This window comes from Hylobates moloch, unplaced genomic scaffold (genome assembly GCF_009828535.3).
Source record: "Hylobates moloch isolate HMO894 unplaced genomic scaffold, HMol_V3 SCAFFOLD_2, whole genome shotgun sequence".
In the NCBI taxonomy this organism is placed as follows: domain Eukaryota; kingdom Metazoa; phylum Chordata; class Mammalia; order Primates; family Hylobatidae; genus Hylobates; species Hylobates moloch.
The window spans coordinates 147,427,256-147,443,695 of NW_026652277.1; the positions used below are offsets into that span (position 1 = coordinate 147,427,256).

Consider the following 16,440-nt stretch of genomic DNA (forward strand, 5'->3'; position numbering starts at 1 on the left):
CTTTTCAGCTCAGGGGAAATGTCCTAAAAATACTAACATCAGAGGCTCCACAGCTGCTGTTATTGCAAATGATTTTATTGTTATAAAAGTATTTAGTGAGATTTTATTTTCCCCAAATAGATTCCTTTAAATAATGTTATATTAAAATTTATATTAATAATTATAATTTAGTTTGCATCTTAACATTTATGTCATTTTGAATATTTTAGAATATAACTTTTTTGAAAATAAACAAAATTTTAATTTACATATTTCATGAAAATACAGTCATTTCATATTCAGTGAAGTTAAGCTCACTTTAAATATAATTGCATTTTATTTCTTAATCCTTTAGTAAGAAAGAGTTTAAATAGAGAAATAGAAAATATAAAATTAGAGCTCAGGGGAAAACTAAAAAGCATAAGGAAATAAGAAATGTTCAATGGGGCAGTCTGCTTAAGTTATTAAAAACTGGAAAGAACAAAAATAAGATTTATATTGAGCACGACCCACATAAAAATGGTAAACTGGCCTGGGCATGGTGAGTCACACTTTTGTAAACAGGGCCTGGGCGTGGTGAGTCACACTTGTAATCCCAGCACTTTGGGAGGCTGAGGCAGGAGGATCTCTTGAGCCCAGGATTTCCAGACCAGCCTGGGCAACAAAGTGAGACCTTGCCTCTAGAAAAAAATTTTTAAAAATTAGCTGGGCATGATGATGCAAGCCTGTGGTCCCAGCTACTTGGGAGGCTGAGACAGGAGGATCGCTTGGGCTTAGTAGGTCAAGGCTGCAGTGAGCTGTGATTATGCCACTGCACTCTAGCCTGGATGACAGAGGTAGACCCTGTCTCAAAAAAACCCCGCAGAATTGTAAACAAGATATTACATATTCTTTATTGTAATACATAAAGATTTAATTACTGACCAAATAATGAAAATGAAAAAAATTATTTTTATCAAGTCCACAACTTAAAGAAGTCAAATGAAATCCCTGCAATATTATATAAATAAAGATTTAATGAAGATATTACTGTAAGAGATGGTCAAAATCGCAACATAAGTGATAGACATATGCTGAAAATAAAATAAAAATTATGTTATAACTATGTTTAAACTTTGTACAATTATTGTTTCACTCCCAAATATACTTACAGTGGCTTTTTCTTTTTTTTGGGACAGGGTCTCACTCTGCCCATGCTGGATTGCGGTGGCACAATCACAGCTCACTGCAGCCTCAACCCCCTCAAGGCTCAAGTGATCCTCCCACTTCAGCCTACCGACTAGCCGGGACTACAGGCACATGCCACTATGCCCAGCTAATTTAGTTTATTTTTTGTAGCGACAGGTCTTACTATATTGCCCAAGCTGGTCTCGAACTCCTGGACTCAGGCAATCCTCCAGCCTCATCCTCCCAAAGTGCTGGGATTACAGGCATGAGCCACTGCACCTGGCCACATATTGTGACTTTTATTGACAATTTCATTTACTATTCCTCAGCTAAGCAGCTTCACCAAATGTAAATTAATTAAAAAGTCTAAGAACTACACTGACCTAATTTGATATTAATGTTAATAGAATACAAATCATGAAAAAATCCTCATTTTAACATAAGCAGTATTTTTAAATTTTTAAGTGTTTAGTTATTAGATGGCATTTTGGCATCTGTTTATACTCTCTCACAGACCATCAAGTAGTTAGCAATGGACTTGAGATTGGTCAACAGTTGCTAAATCAGAACCCATCAACTTAACCAGGTGTGGACTCATTAACTTAACCGGAGGATACTGTAGACCTGATAACCACCCTTAATACTTCACTGGGATCATTTGGCAAGCAATAATGCAAGCAAATTAACCTGAAGAGATTCAGCTAGGGTGAAAGAAATCAGAAAGTACGCATGAAAGGAAGATGGTCTCTAAATCACTGGTTCACATCGGAATCACCTTCACGAAACATTGAATAGAGTAGACAGGGCTAATAAAATTTTTCACCCAGAAAAGGTTTGGCCAAATAGTTTCCAGACTATTTGCAAAACTGGAGTGGTAATGAGTTGCTTGTTTACTTTTGTTATTTTTTTTTTTTCTTAAAAAATAGTGATTCTAATGTGTGGCAGCAATTGCAATAAAGTACTCTAGATATGACTTAGTGGCATCATCTTCTCATTGAAAAAATACCCCAACCTCATCTTATCTGCAATGGAAATAGAGTGTTTCTTTAGTGCATATAATGAAAAAAATTACAACTGTCAGAAATGATAGCCTAGACTACTTGTAGAAAGCGTCCCTTAAAGCTGTAAATCACCAGTGTTAGCACAATTAAGTAAATTTCCTTTTTGTTCCTTTTTTATTCTTCTCCCTGTCTATATTTCCCCTTCTTTTTATTTCTTTAATTGTCCACCTTGTAAGTGTTTCCCCATGTTGACATTTTGAGTAACGCTTCTCATTAAAAATTTAAAAATATTTTCACATTTTTGAACATATGAAGCATCAAAAATATGTGGCCTTTGTGATATAATTCTTTAGATTTGTGACAGATTTGGGAAGAAGATATTTTTAGTTTTGACATTTGAGAAAGTTTTTACCTGTATTAAAACATATGTTATAGTCTTCATTAGGATTCCTATTTGAACACAAAAAAAATCAGCAAGAAAACACAAATAGCAGCAACAGTGAAGAGCACTGGCTTAGGTCAAACAGACTTCAATTTAATCTGAGATTCCCCTTTGCCAGCTGTGGGACATAAAACAACTGGCTTAACCTTCACTCGTCTAAATGTCCTCATCTGCCAAATGGGTGTAATAGTAGCTCCTATCTCCTAGAGATGTGAGAATAAAATAATCTGTGTGAAATCCTTGGAATTGTGTGAGGCACACAGACAAGCTTGTGGACGTTATTATTGATCCCACTGTTATTATACATTATTTTTAACTGACTGATTTACTTTTATAAAATAAAATAATAAATGCGTGATACGGTTTGGCTGTGTCCCCACCCAAATATCATGTTGAATTATAGCTCCCATAAATCCCATGTGTTGTGGGAGGGACCCGCTTGGAGATAATTGAATCATGAGGGCAGTTTCCCCCATACTCTTTGTGGTAGTGAGTAAGTCTCACGAGATCTGATGATTTTATAAGGGGTTTCCCCTTTTGCTTGGCTCTCATTCTCTCTTGCCTGCCATCATGTAAGATGTGCCTTTGTTCTTCCCTCACCTTCTGCCATGACTGTGAGACCTTCCCAGCCATGTGGAACTGAGTCCATTAAACTTCTTTTTCTTTATAAATTACCCAGTCTTGGATATGTCTTTATCAGCAGTGTGAAAACAGACTAATACAATGCCCACAATAGAAAAATGTAGATTGTAGAAAAGCACAAAATAAAGAGTCTTCTTCTGACTGCTACCACCCACCTCTCTGTTAATGGCTTCTTATGTATCGTCTCTCAAATTATTTTAGGAACCAGCTTATATATGATCCTTTCTGAAGCTTCATGCAGAGCAATCAGACCTTGCCCTCTGTTTGCACTTTGGTCACTTAACATTTTATCTTGAATGGCTTTCTCTATCCACACATCTACATCACTCTCATTCTTTGTAATAACTGTACCATATTCCATTGTATACATGTGCTACAATTTATATAAACATTCTTTTGCAGTTTTTTTTTTTTTCAATATATCTGTTAGGAAATGTCCTAGTGTAGTAGAATTTCTGAATTAAACTATGTGTATTTTCTACTTTGGTTTATTTTGCTGAATTACCCTCCCAAAAAGTTTGTATTAATTTACTTCAGTGGTATTTAATGCATTTGGGTATGGCTCTGAAAATATGTATGTAAATAATCTGTTTGAAATAGATTTTTAAATTCACTAGGGATATGATTTGCTTTAGCAGGGTTCATGACCCTTTGTGATAAGTTTTGAAAGATGTAGATTCTTATTTTTCTGATGATGTGCATTCAAGAAAGTGCTCAGGTGTACACATTTTTAGAGGAAGCGTGTCTTTGGGAGAGTGAACAATGGCCAGCCAATAATGTTCACAACCCAATCCTTTGATTTCAGCCCAGTGAAACTCACACCACCAGACTTCTGACCTCCAGAGCTAAGATTATAAATGTGTGTTGTTTTAAGTCACTAAGGTTATGGTAATTTGCTACAGCAGCAGTAGGAGACAAACCATTCATGTATCCCAGATGACGATTCAGCTATGTGGGCACATGCCCTCTGTAAGAATGTGTGAGAGCACAGCTTTAGAAAACCAAAAGCTGGCGAGGTGCAGTGGCTCATGCCTGTAATCCCAGTGCTTTGGGAAGCTGAGGCAGGAGGATCACTTGAGGCCAGGAGTTTGAGACCAGCCAGGCCAATATGGCAAAACCCCATCTCTACCAAAAATACAAAAATTAGCTGGGCACGGAGGTGCATGACTGTAATCCCAGTTACTCAGGCAGCTGTGGCAGGAGAATCACTTGAACCTAGGAGGTGCAGTGAAACAAGTTGGTGCCACTGCACTCCAGCCTGGGTGACTGAGGTAGACTCTATCTCAAAAAAACAAACAACAACAAAATCCAGAAAACCAAAAATCTTTAGTACACAAAGTAGAAAAACATTGAACCGGTCACATTTGGAGCAATACAACGGACCTGGAGGTCAGGATACTAAGCAACATAAGCCAGACATAGAAAGACAAATACTATATGATTTCAATTATATGCAGAATCTAAAATAGACAAACTCACAGAAGCAGAGACTGGGTGGTTCCCAGGGGCTGAAGGCAAGAAGGGGTAAATGGGGAGGTGTTGGTCAAAGTGTACAAAGTTTCAGCTGTGCAAGATAGATAAGTTCTGGAGCTCTTCTGTACAAGATAGGGTCTATGATTGACAATATTACATGGTATACTTAAAAATGTTCTAGGAGGAGAGATCTCACATTAAATTCTCTTACCACAAAAGGAACAACAAACTAACAAAAAGTAAAACGAACAGGAGGAAATTTTGTAGGCAGTAAATAAGTTTGTTGCATTGATTATCGGTAATGGTTTCAGGGGCATATCCTTATCTCCAAACACATCAAGTTATATACATTAAAAATCTACAACTTTTTGCCTGTAATCCCAGTTACTGAGGAAGCTGAGGCAGTAGGATCACTTGAGCCCAAGAGTTCAAGGCTGCAGTAAGCTATGATAGCGCCACTGCGCTCCAGCCTGGCAACAAAGAAAGACTGTCTCCAAAAGAAAAAAAAAAATTACAACTTTTTGTTATGTCAATCATACATCAATAAAGTGGTTTAGAAAGTGTTGAGCAGGCCACTCCACCTCTCCATCCTCCACTGCCCTAGACTCCAAGTGTCTCCATGGAGCACCCAGTGTTCCAAGAAGCAGATTGAAAACTATTCCTTCAGTAAATGAAACAAGCTTTCCTTTAAAATTTGGGCATATATTCATAAATCTGATCTTAAAAACAAACATTTATTTCACTTGGTAAGTTTGTTTTTTTTTTGTTTTTTGAGACAGTCTCGTTCTGTCACCAAGGCTGGAGTGCAGCAGCAAAATCATAACTCACTGCAGCCTGGATCTCCTGGGCTCTGGTGACTCTCCCACCTTAGCCTCCTGAGTAGCTGCAACTGTGGGTGCATGCCACCACACTCGTCTAATTTTTTATATATGTATATTTTTTAGTAGAGATGAGGTCTTTAGTAGAGATGTTGTCCAGGCTGGTTTCAAACTCCCAGGCTCAAGCAATTCTCTTGCCTCAGCCTCCCAAAGTACTGGGATTACAGGCGTGAGCCACCATGCCCAGCCTTGGTAAGTATCTTTTTTTTTTTTTTTTAACTTGGTAAGTACTATTTTTTTTTTTTTTTCTATTTTCAGGGACGCTATACTATGCTAGGCTCTGTGACACAGCAGTATACAAGACACACTTACCCTCCCTCCCACAACCCCCGCACCCCCGCCCCCCGCCCCCTGGCACAGGTTAAAGTGCAGTAAGGAATGTAGCCAATTCCAATGTAACATGACAAATGTTTTGATTGATAGGGAAAGAGTAGGGAGCTGTGTGGATGAACAGAAGGGGTACTGTCCCTGGTCTCATATGAGGAGCAGGTTAACAGAGATCTTCCTGAAGATGTCCAAGCTGAGAACAAGCAGAGTGACCCAGCCTAGAATGACCCAGTGCAGGCATAGAGGAAGGGACTGGGTAAAAGAAAGAGGGTGGAATGCAGATAATTATTCCTACTGAAAGAACAGCATTTCCAGAGACTTAAAAGTGAGAGTCGGGTAAATTTGGAAAACCAGAAGTAGTTTGGCATGGCTGAAGCACAGAATACCATGGAAAGATGGAAGAAAGTGAGGCTGAAGCTTCTGAGGGGCCTTGCTGTTTCTATAAAGGTACTTCCGGTTTATCATCTTGTCCAGGCAGCCCTGTAGGTCTGGGGTGGAGCCTCCTTTGCATTTTGAAGAATTACTCCGGCCAGAATGAGGAGGACAGATGACAAGGAGCAGTACCGGAGGCGGGACAAGCAGTGAGGGGGCTACTGCAGGAATCAAAGCTCATCTCAGTGGATCTAGACCCAAGAGAATGACCGGACGAGATGTTTAGGTCACATGCTTGGCAGGACCTGGTGATGAGTGGATATATAGAGAATGTGTCAGGAAGAGAGAAATTCAAAAAAGACACCCAGATTCTTGTCAGGTAACCTAGGAAGCTTCTATCCTAGAAGCTGAGTTTGAGAACTTGGAGGAGGATGTTCTCTCAGAGAGGTCTAGTAAATCGATGCATAAATAGATCTGAAGGCCCAGAAATTAATTTGGGATGGAGCTAGAGACTTACGAATTACAATTAATTCCTGTTATACTTGTTACAAGCATAACAAGCGTAATGTAACGAGTTATGCCTGGTAAGTGTTGAGCAAAGCATGGTGGCTCATGCCTATAATCTCAGTACTTTGGGAGGCCAAGGAAGGAAGATCACTTAAGCCCAGGGGTTTGAGACTATCATGGGCAACATAGTGAGACCCCATATCTATCAAAAAAAATTAGCCGCTGTGGTGGTGCACACCTGCGGTCCCAGCTACTGGGAAAGCTGAGGCAGGAGGCTCACTTGAGCCCAGGAAGTCGAGGTTGCAATGAGCCATGATCATGCCACTGTACTCCAGCCTGGGTGACAGAACAACACCCTGTCTCAAAACAACAACAACAAAAGCAAAGACAGTGAATTAAATTACCTAGGGAGAGGGTGTAGAATGGGAAGAGAGTTTAGGACAGAATTCTGGGGAAACCAAAGAATAAAGGACTAAAGGAAGAGAAGCCACCGTGAGGCTGAAGAGAAGCAGCTGCCAGGGAGGAGAAGGAAAGGCAGTCAAGTGTGAGGAAGTGGTTAGCAGAGCCAGATGCGGTGCTGTGGAGGGTTAAATATGATGATCACAGAAGATGTCTCTTGAATGTAGTACTGAAGGAGGTCTTGATCTTCACTCAAATAGTTCCAATAGTGTGATGGGGGCAGAAGGGTGACCACAAGATTTGAAAGTGACTGGGAACTGAGATCTGGTGATCAGGGAATGCAATTCAGAGCACAGGTGGAAGCACTAACCTCAAATGAGGGAAGCGAAACGCTCAACTGTAAGACAAGGAAAAGATGGGTGCATTTATATTTTCATTAAGACGAGATTTTGGCAAGACTTCAAATATTAGGGAATGACCCTCTGATATCCAAATTATAAGAAAGTGCAATTTGCATTCTTTTTTATTTTTATTTTGTTGAGATGGGGTCTCACTCTCTCGTCCAGACTGGAGTACAGTGGTGCGATCTCAGCTCACTGCAACCTCCACCTCCCAGGCTCAAGCAATCCTTCCACCTCAGCCTCCTGATTAGCTGGGATGACAGGTGCATGCCACCACGCCTGGCTAATTTTGTGTATTTTTGGTAAAGATGGGTTTTTGCAATGTTGACCAGGCTGGAGCAATTCGAATTTTTGAGTTGTCTTATATGACAGAGACAGGACTGACAAAGATTAATTTTGGCTTTACCTAAGGAGGAACTTGTTAATAATTATAGCTACTAAAAATGGAATGCTTGTGTTAGTAAATTGCGAGTTTCCTGTCACTGGTATGACTGAAACAGAGGCAGTATCTTCTTTAAGAAAGAGTAAAGAGTAAAATGGGGATGGCAGGTTGGGGGTTGGAAAACAGAGGATTAACCACATGCTTTCTAATGTCCCTTTCTGTCCTTGACATTCAACCCTGCAAACTACAGCAAGCATGTTATGTATTGAGTCTCATCCCTCTTGATTCCTTTTGGCTGGTGGTTAACATTTCATCCTGCAGATCCAGCCTTCAGATCCAGAAGCAGTCCCAAATATTTCAGATGTAAAAACTGCATAGTCTCCAGGATGGGGACTGGAATTAGGCCTCTGACCTATGCTTAGTTTCCAGAGTGTCCAAGTTGAGCCTTGGGACTCCCTGGATGCCCACAACACTGCAGCTTTCCTCCAAGTCACCACAAGTGCCCATTCCAAGTGGCGTTGTCTCACTTATTGTTGAGCACCTGCTATGTTCCAGATGCTGTGCTAAATGCTAAATATATGATGATGAAAGCACATTCCATGAGGACACGATTTTTATCTAAAAACAGTTCACTGATGTATCCCCAGCACCTAAAATGGTGCCTGGTACAATGCAAGTCTTGATAAGTATTTTTTCAATGAATGCCACAGACCGTCTTCTCGAATCCAGTGTACAAGACAAGCATATGTACTGACAACTGCAGTAGAATATGGCAAGTACTGTTATGGAACCTCATAGGAAGCACAGAAGGGGAATACTTCCTTAGCCTGGGGATTTTTTTTTTTTTTTTGTATTTTGGTTCCCAACTAGCATTGGAGCACAAGCCTGAATCAAAATCTGCCTGCTGACTTGCCAGCTTTTGCCACACTTGTCTACCTGTAAAGCAGAACCATGTCACTCTACCCTAAACCAGTAGCTTCAGTCAAGGCACGCCTCTGCCATTGAGACACTGCCACCATCATGACCACGAGTGGATATTGCTCCTGACCAGAGGTAGGCACTCATACCTACCAGGTCAGATCACACCTACCAGGTCAGAGTCCTTAGAGAGATGAATGCCAGTCTCACTTGCAACATATTAGACATTGTATCTTGGACAGCTGGCCGAGCTCTTAGAGGGCAAGGCACATTGCCAGGAAAATGCCTCTAGCAGCAGCCACATTCCTGCCCCTGTGCTGCCTACCTTAGAGTCCCAGTATGATTCACAGGATGTTCAAACAAGTTCTCTAGGAATTAACAATCCAGCCTCTAGCCCAGCTCATTTGCTTTCCAGCATGTGTTACTAGGAACACTGAAGTGTCATCATAAAGAGAGAGGGACATGGTGGAAGGAGCATGAGCTTGAGACCCAGACAGCTTCTTTGCCTCCTTTGTATGACTTTGGGCAAGTCACCTTAATTCTCTGGTTCCCCATCTCTCCCTTCTTTTTTAATTTTTTCCCTATTTTGATATATCAAGCATACAGAAAAGTTGCAAGAATAGTAAAAAGAATTCCCAGAAACCCTTCATCCAGATTCCCAAAACGGCAACTGTTTCTGCAATTGCTTCATCCTTTCCTCAGTCGTTATCTGTGGGTGCTTGTGTGCACATATACCATGCATCTCAATTTTTTTCTGAACCACTTAAGAATAAGTTGCAGACACCCTCTTTCCCCTACATACTTCAATATGTATTTCTAAAAACAGGGAATTCCTCAAGTAACCAGAGTACAGTTTTCAAAATAGAAAATTAACATTGAAACAAATACTATTATTTAATCTACAGACCTGTTAAGGTTTTGTCAATGTTTCAAAATTGTCCCTTATAGCAAAAGAAAATCCCAGATCATGCATTTCATTCAGTTGTCATGTTCTTTTTTTTTTTTTCCACTCTTCTGCTGAAAGAGAAAGTTGTCATGTTTTTAAAGATTCCTTTAATCTGGAACATTTTCTGAGTCTTTCTTTGAATTTCATGATATTGGCATTTTTATAAAGTATAGCACAGTGATTTTGTAGAATGCCTCTAAGTTTGGGTTTGTCTGATGTACCTTCAAGAATAGATTCAGAGGCTGGGCGCGGTGGCTCACGCCTGTAATCCCAGCACTTTGGGAGGCCACGGCAGGCGGATCATGAGGTCAGGAGTTCGAGACCATCCTGGCCAACATAGTGAAACCCTGTCTCTACTAAAAATACAAAAAATTAGCCAGACGTGGTGGCAGGCTCCTGTAATCCTAGCTACTCGGGAGGCTGAGGCAGGAGAATCACTTGAACCTGGGACGCAGAAGTTGCAGCAAGTCGAGATTGCATCACTGCACACCAGCCCAGGAGATAGTGGGAGACTTCATCCCCCCAAAAAAGAACAGATTCAGATTATGCACTTTTGGCAGAATGACACAGAGGTGATGCTGAGCTCTTCTCAGTGCATTGTGTAAGAGGTATGTATCAGTTCGTTTTCACACAGCTATAAAGAAATACCTGAGACTGGGTAATTATAAAGGAAAGAGGTTTAATTGACTGTGGTTCCACATGGCTGGGGAGACCTCAGGAAACTTACAATCATGACAGAAGGTGAAGGAGAAGCAAGCACCTTCTTCACAAGGCAGCAGGAGACAGAGAGCGAAGAAGGAACTTCCAAACACTTATAAAACCATCTGGTCTCCTAAGAACTCACTCAATGTCATGAGAACAGCATGGAGGTAACCGCCCCCATGACCTAATCACCTCCCACCTGGTCACTCCCTTGACACATGGGGATTATGGGGATTACAATTCAAGATGAGGTTTGGGTTGGGACAAGAGCCAAACCATATCAAGGTATACGCTGCTGGTTAGTCCCATTGCTAGTAATGTTAACTTTGACAATTTTCTAATGTGGCATTCTGCAGTTTTCTCAACTGCTATATTTTACCCTTTGTATTTAAAGAAAGATCTTGTGGGGATGCCCATTACTCCTTAAACAAGATGAATCAGTTATTATACTGGCTGGCAAATGTTGATTTTTATAATTCCAACACTCTTTCTAGATGTATGAGTTGGCAGTCCCTTGTAAGAAAGAGTTTACCTTGTCCCCCAATTGGCTTGTTTTACTTGAGACTCATGAAGTTTAATTTACTAATAGAGTAAAATCCTTTAATTTACTATCTTTATTTTGATACTCAAGTTGTCCCTGGTTTTGCCAATGTGAGCCCCTTCAAGCTGGCTCTTTTATTTTTTCGGTATGTCCTCATCATCCTTTGGTATGATGAAATGTCCCAGGTTTTTCTTACTCTTTCTGTAAACTACCCCTGCTTAGCCATTTTTTTTTTTTTTTTTCAGAGAAACCTGGCTGTTTTTAGTGAAGAATGGTATTTAGAAAACAAGATCTAGGGCTAAGAGGTGAACCCCATTGTTAGTGGGATTTCATCTTTTCTAGGTACTCTCAGAGGACAGACCTGAGTGGGAAGGAAAAGGGGGAGTCTGGGAGTTGGGGGAGAGAGAGACAGAATATATACATACATACATATATACATACATATATATGTATGTACATACATGTGTAGGTCTGTATATGTGCGTGTGTGTCTGCACAGTATATATAGAGACAATATATACACATACATACACGTACATACATACATGCATACATACATGTATTCTGTACATACATGTGTATGTGTGTATATATATTCTGTTTATATACATACATATATGTATATATTTTGTACATATGTGTATGAATATATATATTCTATCTACTATATGTATATACACACAGACATGCTTGTATGTGCATATTCTATCTACTTTGGATATATGTATATACAGATATGCATATATGTATGTATATATTCTGTCTCTACTGTTTGTATATATTCTGTCTCTATATATACTGTGCAGTTATATGCACAGAGGCACACACACACACATACAGACCTACACATATATATATCCATTTGTACCAATTTGTCTATGTCCCTATGAGTCACACTGATATCTACAATTCTAGTCCCTCTTCAGATTTATCACTATCTTCTCCAACAGTGAGAACTCTGGATCCCAATAGCAACAATATTTGTATTTATTTATTTGTTCAATTCTAGAATATACAAGTAGTTCCAGAATTACTAATCTATATTTCTGGAAAAAAAAGAGGTCTACTAATTAGAGGTCAATATTTGTTTGTTTTTTTTTTGAGATGGAGTCTCGCTCGGTCGCGCAGGCTGGAGTGCAGTGGCGCAATCTCGGCTCACTGCAAGCTCCACCTCCCGGGCTCACGCCATTCTCCTGCCTCAGCCTCTCCGAGTAGCCGGGACTACAGGCGCCCGCCACCACGCCCGGCTAATTTTTTTGTATTTTTAGTAGAGACGGGGTTTCACCGTGGTCTCGATCTCCTGACCTCATGATCCGCCCGCCTCGGCCTCCCAAAGTGCTGGGATTACAAGCGTGAGCCACCGCGCCCGGCCCTCAACATTTGTTTAGAGGTCTTTTTGCCTTTAGCCTGAAGGCAAGTAATCTAGATATTGTGTTCACCATTTGCTTGAGTTAATTTTTTCTCCCTTCTTGAGTGTGATTATTTTATTCATTTGATTTATGTAGGTCAATTCATTTGTTTCCAATTGTATTCAGTTTTAGGCTATCCTCCGCTTCTTTGTGGGTTTTTACACTTTATTTTTTTATTTATTTGAATGTGGGAAACAGTAATATTACGGGTTAAATTGTGTCCCACCTCCCATCTCCTAATTCATTATTGAATTCCTAAGCTGCTGTACTTCAGGACTCACCCTTATTTGGAAATAGGGTCGCTGCAGGGGTAATCAAATAAGTTAAGATGAAGTCATACTGGAGTAGGTGGGTCAATATGACTGGTGGGACACTAATATGACTGGTGTTCTTATAAAAAGGGAGAATTTGGACCCAGAGACATCCATACAGGGAGAACATCATGTGAACTGGTGTTATGCTGCTATGGGCCAGGGAAATACCAGAAGCTAAGACAGAGGCCTGGAACACATTCTTCCTAGTGCCTTCGGAGGAAGCACGGCCCTGCTGGTGCCTAGACGCAGACTTCTAGGCTCCAGAACTGTGAGGCCACAAATTTCTGCTGTTTACACCATTTAGTCTGTGGTACTTTGTTATGACAGCCCTAAAAACTTAATACAATTAATATAGTTCCAGAAGTCAGGTCTATGAAAAGAAGGTGTATTCAGAGAAATGACCCTTTCCGATTTTTTTCTTTACTTTCTACCCAACTCTCACCATGCCCAGTAGCAACCAATATCTTTATCTAAGTCTCGGATTTTTTCTTCTTGTGTTTCTTTTCACTCAAGCTTATAGTTAAATGTATATGTTTTTATTTTTTTCTGGAAGTCACTCTATATTACTTCCCACAGATCTTATTCATTCTTTTGTATAGCTCCATAGTAGTCCATTTTGTAGATATGGCATTTTGTGTGTACATTGTGGGGAAATCCATTTTGTGTGTAGACGTGTCCATTTTGAAGAATAGTTCCTTCAACTATTCTCCTATGTGTGGGCATTTAGGCATTTTCAATGCAAACAATGCTGCAACAAATAACCTTGTGCATTTATATTTTTGTATTGGCGAGGGTATATCTTTAGAGTAGATTTCTAGAAGTGGAATTCTTTGATCAAAAGGTAAATACATGTGTAGTTTTTTAGGTATTGTGAAATTCTCCTCAAGAAGGCTGCATTCCCTTTAGCAACATATGAGAGTTCCTGTTTTTCCATAGCCTAACAAATAGAGTGTGTTATGTATTTTTAAATGTTTCCTAGTCTAATAATAAATGATATATCAGTGTAGTTTTAATTTGCATTTTTCTTATCATGAGTGAAGTTAAACCTTTTTTCATCCATTTTTATACCCTTTTGCGAATTGTTTCTACATTTCCTTACATTTTTCATTTGGATTTTTAAAATCTTTTCACTCTCAATTTTGAAAAATGTTCTATACATTACAGAAGTTCACCCTTTTTCTGTGTGATAGAAGTGTTTTCACCCAGTAAGTCAGTGGTTTTTTTGACTTTGTTTATGATGCTTTTTGCTGTCTAGGTTTTCTTTTTCATTTTTACATAGTTAAAATCATCTTTTTTTTTTAAATTACATCCAGATTTGGAGAATCTGTTAGGCCTTTTCCAGCTTAAAGAGTAATTTATCCAGATTTTCTTATTGTACTTGATGGTTTCTTTTTTTTTTTCTTTTTTTTTTTACTATTAGGTTCTTTATCTGTTTGGGGTTTATTCTTTTCTGTCATGTGAGTTATGTATCTGATGTTATCTTTTTTTCAAATGGCTACCAGTTGTCCCAGAACCATTTATTAAAATTCATTCTTTGCCTTTTCGATGTAAGATGCTCCCTTTATCATATACTAAAGTTTCAGATATGCTTGGATTTCTTTCTGGACTTTTGTTCTATTCAACCTATCTGTCAACATCTAGTAGTAATATGCTTTTTTAATTATAGAGGCTTCATAATATGTTTTCTTTCTTGTTTTTTTTTAGAGTAGAATGAGGCAAGTATGTTTTAATATCTAGTAGAGCTAGTATTCTCTCAAAGCTTTTTTAAAAGTGTTTTTCTGGATATTCTTGCATGTTTATTTTTCCATATGAAGTTTGTGAAATTTTTTAGTGATATTGCATTAAATTTATAAATTTGCTTAAAGGAATGACTTATCCTCATTTTTATGATGTTGAGTCTTCCAATCCAAAAATAAGGATGTTTTTCTGTTTGTTCAATTCTATTTTTATATGTTTCAAGAGTGTTTAAAGTTTTGCACTATAGATTTTGTACATTAATTGTTAAATTTATTTCTAAGTACTTTATCTTCTTTGTTGCTAATGTTAATGGGGATTTCTCTGCCCTTGCGTTCTCCAACTGATTATCCTTTATGTAAATGATTGCAGCCTGCCCACACCTCTGAGGCTGGCCCTGTGGACCAGTTGGCCTTATTTCTTCGTGGAAACCTAGTCACTATGATGTGATAGTTGGCATGTTGTCACCTTGCTATAACCACAAACTTCAAAATGTGATAAGCAGCTGGCTGAATTATTGGATACAACATCCTGCATTAAGTCAACGTGTGCTTGTCAAGTTCATAATAGGTGCCCATGGCTGCTAAGTGCCTGTGGAAGATCAGGAGGATCCCTACTACTCAGCATCACGAATCCAGCTTTGAATCAGGAAATTGAGGCATTCAGTCTTTCTGAAGACACTTCATCAGGGCTCGCTGAGGACCGAGTTGTCAGTATGAATTTCCAAGTTCTCTATACGATCCCTACTACCAGTCTTGGGGTGTTCTACAATGCCTAGGATGCAAGTTTCCAGAGGAATGTAGCTCTCAAGCTTTCTCAGGCAGAACAGGAAGAGGCCCCCTTCATTGTTCACTAGAGTCCTCCAAGCCATGGTGTGCAGGTGAACAAGTTGTTTACAAGCACATGGAACAACTCATCTTACCAGAGAGCTTTGAAGGTACAATCGTATGGGAGAGAGAAGACCTCCACAGCTTTGTGTTAAGAAATCTTCACAAAGTGACACTGAATATGGAGGGGGGATTCTTGGAGTCATTACAGCTGGGGAGGGTGCATTGCCTCATGAATTATTGGAAGGTATGGAGGGAGTTGGAGTGGTTTTAGATGCCTTATTGAAGGAGGAAAACAGCATCTATGATGATATTGTTTTTGTGGATGTTGTCAACACTCATTGAAATGTACCTGCAAAATTATTGAACTTTATAGATGGACTGTGGAAACAACCAACTTTGATTTGTTGCTAAGGACAGATGATGACTGTTACATAGGCTTGAAAGCTGTATTTAATAGAATTCTCAAAAGAATCTGAATAGGTCTAATTTTGGTGGGGATATTTCAGACTGAATTGGGCAGTTGACAGAACCAGGAAGTGGCAGGAGTTGGAGCACCCTGGCCATGCTTACCCTGCCTTTGCTTGTGGGTCAGGGTATGTGATCTCCAGGGACATCATCAACTGGCTGGCAGGCAATTCCAGGAGGTTATAGACCTGTCAGGCTGAAGATGTATGCATGGGCACTTGGATGGCAGCCACAGGACCTAACAGGTATCAGCACAGCATGTGACTGTGTGAGAAGACTTGTCAGACAGGAATGTTGTCTTCCCCACAGTATTCTCCACAGGAGCTGACAGAACTGTGGAAACTGAAGGAATTCTGTGGTGATCCTTGTCAATCTGAAGCAAGATAACAGGATTTGAATTAGCAGTGTCTAAACTCGGGTTTGGCTGTATCCCCACCCAAATCTCACCTTGAATTGTAACTCCCACATTTCCCACATGTCGTGGGAGGAACCTGGTGGGAGGTAATCAGATCATAGGGGCAGGTCTTTCCCATGCTGTTCTCATAATAGTGAATAAGTCTCACAAGATCTGATGGTTTTAAAAATGGGAGCTTCCCTGCATAAGCTCTCTC

The 16,440-nt window shown here is 39.7% G+C and overlaps 1 pseudogene; it reads left to right on the top strand.

Moving 5' to 3' along the window:
* Positions 1 to 16,216, top strand: part of LOC116476921 (UDP-GalNAc:beta-1,3-N-acetylgalactosaminyltransferase 2-like) — a 28,912-nt pseudogene extending 12,696 nt beyond the window's left edge.
* The last annotated feature ends 224 nt before the right edge of the window (positions 16,217 to 16,440 follow it).